This window comes from Gossypium hirsutum, chromosome A03 (genome assembly GCF_007990345.1).
Source record: "Gossypium hirsutum isolate 1008001.06 chromosome A03, Gossypium_hirsutum_v2.1, whole genome shotgun sequence".
In the NCBI taxonomy this organism is placed as follows: domain Eukaryota; kingdom Viridiplantae; phylum Streptophyta; class Magnoliopsida; order Malvales; family Malvaceae; genus Gossypium; species Gossypium hirsutum.
The window spans coordinates 100,134,025-100,139,951 of NC_053426.1; the positions used below are offsets into that span (position 1 = coordinate 100,134,025).

The 5,927-nt window shown below is 37.1% G+C and overlaps 1 non-coding gene across 1 annotated transcript; it reads left to right on the forward strand.

The window, feature by feature from the left end:
* Window positions 1–4,791: 4,791 nt before the first annotated feature.
* Window positions 4,792–4,898, forward strand: LOC121227806 (small nucleolar RNA R71). The gene has a single exon (XR_005925328.1). It is a non-coding gene; the product is annotated as a small nucleolar RNA R71 (small nucleolar RNA).
* Window positions 4,899–5,927: the final 1,029 nt, after the last annotated feature.

Consider the following 5,927-nt stretch of genomic DNA (forward strand, 5'->3'; position numbering starts at 1 on the left):
TGCTTCCTCCTCCCTGGCTCCCCCTTTTCTCCTTCTCCAGGGTGTATTTATAGGCTTTAGAATGCCTAAGAACCCTCAAAACTGGCCTTTTCCGAATTGGACTCAACTTGGGCTCGACAGGGAGAAGCTTGTGTGCTATTACTTCAGGCCGCAGTCAAGCCTGTTAAATAGGTACGAGCGTGTGGTCCACCAGTGTGAATCGTGCTTCGATTCTACCAAATTGACATGGCCGTGTTTTCTGACCGTGTGAGGAAGTCCAGGCCGTGTTGATTTTGTATGTTGGCCCATTTTCTCCGTTTTTGCCCCATTTCTCGTTCCTTTCACTCTTTTATGCTCGCCTAAGTATAAAATATGAAATTAAAGCATTAGGAGCATTGAATTCACCAAATATAAGGAAAAATCATTCATAAAATGTGCTAAACATGGAATAGGAATATGTATAAATTACAGTTTATCAAATACTACCACACTTAAGCATTTGGTTGTCCTCAAGCAAAATCCTCAACTTCTAATCAAAATAAATTCTTCTCAGCTTATAATTTCTATCGATTGTATCTTAAAATAATCCATAGGTAATCATACATTGAAAATTCAACTGAAAGAACATCAAAGTTTCAAACATTCCAAGTTGAGTATTTTATCATGAAAACATAGGTGTCTCCCCTCATCTAAGTAATTACCTTTGATTCAAAATATCATAGAGTTTCACATCCTTACTAAAGATTCACTCAAATCACTCGAGGTGTTTAAGGACAATAAATGAAGCACTCAATAGTCAATAATGAAAAGTCATTACCATAGGCTTGCATGAAAATCAAATCTCCACCACTATAAATTGAGATGAAACATCAATCAAAAGGTCCTTAGAGAGTTGTAACGTGGCTTTGGTTAGAAGGTATGGTCACAAACTGAAAGAAAGGGCCAGAATCGAGATTGAATTGAAAAATTGACTAACTAGAAAAATGACTAGTCATCAATTGCGTACAATAGAGCTTTTTCTCAGAATATGGAATTTAACTTTTTTAGCTCAGAAGATCACTACTACTAATATGTATTATTTTATATATATATATATATTTTAAGAACACATAATTACAAAATAGAATAAAACATAGCTAAGCAAGTATTCCAACTCAAATCTCGACAAAAATAGGGATCAATTTAATTTAGGGGATTTCGATGATAATGAGTTATGGGTTAATATTAAGGGTAAATTAATGAATGAGTTGTTAGGCTCAAGGGGGATCACTAAGGGTTAATTGTGAAGGTAGGCTTTTATGGAGTGAGTGGGTTAAACCTAAGTACCTTTATCATTTTGACATATCAAATCAAATGGTGTGGTCTTGACATGGATGATCAAGCAAGTTCTAGAATAACAACTCAATACTGATGCACTCATAATGAAAGTGAGCATGAAAGAAATAATAGATGCTCTAAAGGCTCAAGATCTCACAAAAAAAATTATGGCTTTTTGATGTTTAAACTTGTGAATTCCAACTCAAAATAATATCTAAACTTGGGGAAACAACCTAAAAGTTTTTTATTCTTCAAAAATCAACTTACCATGCTTGATTCCCTAATGTCTTAAAGTTTAAACAATCAATGCATAAATGCCTATGTTTTAATTCAAGATGTATCAATAAAAATTATAGACTAATTGGAATTCATTCTAATAATGTTATGAGAAGATCACATGAGAATAAAACAAATTCAGGGATTTTTTGATATAAAAGACCCCCCACACTTATGATGTACATTGCCCTCAATGTACAAAGGTAGATATATTGAAAAAGATAGATTTATAATCATAAGATAGGGAGAGAAGTGAAACTTCCTGAATGATGAATGAATTCCTTGAACCGGAGTTTTGGAGAATAATCGGCGTAAGAGTGGAGGAGGATACTCCAGTGGTGGTAGAGGTTCATTAGTCCATAAGTTCTGCGCTAAAAGAATATTATATCTGGTAGTAGACATGGTCGTGGTCGAGCAGGGCATGGCAGTCGTGGAGAACCTTTCCCAGTGGAGTTTTTAGTTCCTACGTGATGATGAGCTTAGGAACTCTTTATAACTGTGATAGAATCAGGAACTTTTTCAAAGGTATACTAAAGCAGAATTACTCGTAATGAAATAGCCGAAGAATAAAAATTGTAAAAACTCAGGATGAAATAGTATTAAAAGGAAATATTAATAAAAAAATAATAATTTCAAAATATAGAGATAAAAATAAAATAAAATAAATAATAGGTGTTTATAGAGAAATTAGGGCACATGGTCGTGGGGCACGCTCGTGTGCTCTAAACTCAGCCCGTGCGTTTCGTAATTTTCAAAATCAGGCGTATTGGTATACACGGCAATGTTGCACGGCTGTGTCAATCTCTGTTCGCTTCTCCCACGCCCATACATGCAAGTGCACGCTCGTGTTAAATTGACAGGTTTACCCAGGGTTTCAAAACACGGGCGTGTTGCACGCCCGTGTTATTTTGGCAGTTTCGCCAACGGCCACGTCGCACGGCTGTGGCTACTTATCACATCCCGTGTTGTGGAAGAAATTTTTGCCCTATTTTCACACGGCCGTACCGCACGGTCGTGTTTCATCCCGTGGTATGTGCACGGCCTACGACACGCCCGTGTGCCTGGTCGTGTGGTTCTGAAAAGCCTGTGTTCAATGATTTGGTTAGTATGTTAGATTTTAAAAACTAAAATTTAAAGAAAGTAATATTGTTATTGCTCGGGTTGCCTCCCAAGAAGCGCTTATTTAAAGTATAAGCTCGGCTTTCCTCTCCATTGAATGGTCATGGTGGTTCAAGGAGTTTATACTCCTCATCCCTGCTATGAATCTCATCAAAATAAGGTTTTAGGCGGGTATTGTTTACCTTTAAAGTGCTGAATTTGGGATGACTTACCTCGACTATACCAAATAGGAAAATGCTAAGTACCGTAAGAGGAATTTCTTCATTCAGTTTGGCAGTGTCAATGTGAGGATCTGCAACATCTAATGAAACTTTATCTCCAACCTTAAGTTGATTTGGTGAGGCATTGAGCTTGTTCTGGCATAGTTTTGGTTCATCGTGTTTCCTCGATCTAAATGTAAGCCATTCATCTAACTCCTCAATTTGTAACATTCGTTCTTCATATGTAGATCCTTTGTTGTGGATTGAACATGGCTCATGTGTGTCCTTCAAACTTATTTCCTACAAAATAGGTTGCACCGTATGATCAGTCTTAGTAGAACAATTTGTACAATCACCTTCAATTTTCGATGTGTTGTTCAGGTTGCGAGCTTGAAGGTTGATTGTTTTGTCTCCTACACGAAGTGTGAGTTCACCTGTGCCAACGTCAATAATTGTTCTAGCAGTTGCTAAAAAGGGCCTTCCCAAAATTAAAGGAACATTACTGTCCTCTTCTATGTCTAAAACAACAAAATCAACTAGGAATATAAATTTTTCAATTTTAACGAGTACATCTTCAATGATACCCCTAGAAAATCTGACAGTTTTATCTGCTAATTGAATGCTCATCCTAGTTTGTTTGGGTTTCCCTAGACCTAGTTGCTTAGACAATTTGTAAGGCATAACATTGATACTAGCCCCTAGATCAGCCAACGCATTATTTACATCTAAACTACCAATTAAACAAGGAATTGTAAAACTCCCCGGATCTTTTAGTTTGTTTGGTAGCTTATTCTGAAGAATGGTTGAGCAAACTACGTTCAGCTCCACATATGACCTTTCATCTAACTTTCGTTTATTTGCTAGAAGCTCCTTTAAAAATTTGACTGCGTTCGGCATCTACGAAAGTGCTTCAATAAACGGTAGGTTAATATGTAGTTTCTTTAAGAGTTTAAGGAATTTACCAAATTGTTCGACTGAGCGGTCTTTTCTTGTTGCATTGGGGTATGGCACACGAGGTTTATATTCTTTACTTACCGATTTTTGTTCGTTTTGGCCTACCTCATTCTTACCTTCACTTACCACCGGTTCTAGCCTTGGTTTTGCCACTAACCCTTCCTCATCTTGAATGTCAATTGCGTTGAGTTGCTCCATTGAGTTAGATTCATTGTTGCTTGGCATGCTACCTTATGGTCATTCAGAAATCAACTTTGCGAGCTATCCAATCTGAGTTTCGAGCCCTTGGATCGATGCTTGTTGATTTTTGAGTGCCGTATCGGTATTCTGAAAACCAGTCTATGACACCGAGATGAATTTGGTTAGCATCTCCTCAAGGTTCAGCTTTTTCTCCTACTAGTATGGTGGTTGCTGAAAGCCTGAAGGGGGTGGTGGTTTCTGATTTCCTTGGCCTCCCCATGAAAAATTTGGGTGATTCCTCCAACCTGCATTGTAAGTATTGCTATAAGGATTGTTTTGAAATCGAGGATTATTACCCATGTAATTTAACTGCTCGTTATTCATGTTGTGGCCATAAGGTCGGTATTCTAAATTGCTCGATCCACCACTATTTGCTTCGTAGTGCATTACTGGGTGAACATGTATAGAACTAAGAAAACCATCAATTTTCTTATTCAAGAGTTCTACCTTATTAGAGAGCATGGTGACCGAATCGACGTTATAAACACCGGTTTTTTTCGTTGGCTTTGTCCTCATGACTTGCCACTAATAGTTATTCAGTGACATGACTTGCCACTGATAGTTATTCAGTGACATCTCCTCTATAAATTCATAGGCATCTGCAGGTGTTTTATTATTGATGGTTCTGCCAGCAGTTGCGTCAACCATTTGTTGAGTCAAAGGATTCAGGCCATTATGAAAAGTTTGAACCTGTAGCCAGAGTGGTAACCTAGGGTGAGGGCATCTTTGCAAAAGGTCCTTATATCTCTCCCATGTATCGTAGAGTGTTTCTAAATCCACCTGCACAAAAGAAGAGATATCATTACGTAATTTAGCTGTTTTAGCCAGTGGAAAATATTTTAATAAAAACTTTTTGGTCATTTGTTTTCAAGTAGTGATTGACCCTCGTGGTAACGAGTTCAACCATTGCTTAGCCTTATTCCTCAATGAAAAGGGAAATAATCGAAGGCAAATAGCGTCATCAGAAACGCCATTAATTTTAAAGGTATCGCAAAATTCTAGTAAATTTTCCAAGTGAGCGTTGGGATCCTCGTCCTGCAAACAATCAAACTGAACAAACTATTGTATCATTTGAATTCTGTTAGGTTTCAGTTCAAAATTATTTGCAGCAATAGTAGGTCTAACTATACTTGACTCAGTTCCTGTTAATTTAGGTTTAGCATAATCGTACATAGTGCGTGGAGCAGGATTCTGATTTACTGGATCAGCAACAATCGCTGGAGGTAGTGGATTTTCTTGGTTTTCAACCATCACCTCGGTTGTGGTTGAAGTATCATCCCCTTGCTTGCCCTCTGTGTATCTTAGGCTTCGCCTTATTTCTCTTTGGTTTCTGCGAACTGTGCGATCGATCTCACTGTCAAAAAGTAATGGTCCTGACAGGTTTCTTCTAGTAATAAACTATAAGAACTTGCCAGAAAAAGGGAAAAAGAAGAATTAGTAATAAAAATTAGAATAAAATTTAAATTGCAGTAAAAGTAAAGGGCTAAAGTAATAAAAATCAAGTGTTCCTAATATCTTAGTTCCCCGGAAACGGTGCCAAAAACTTAATACGTGATATTTGTGACAGGTTTTAAATATATATAATGAATTGTTCTTGAAACTAACTATTATCACGATGAAGGCAAGTGTACCTATCGAACAGTAGTATAGCTTTAGCAAGACCGGATTATCGACCCCAAAGGAACTAAAAGTACTAGTAATGATTGTCTTTTTATTATTTCGCCTAAGAATAATGGGGTTTGTTTTAACTAACTAATTAACTAAGCTAAGAATTCACAGAAAATAGAATTGGGGAATTACTTTTGGAAAACTCGATTGATTGAGACAATACCTAAGGAAAAA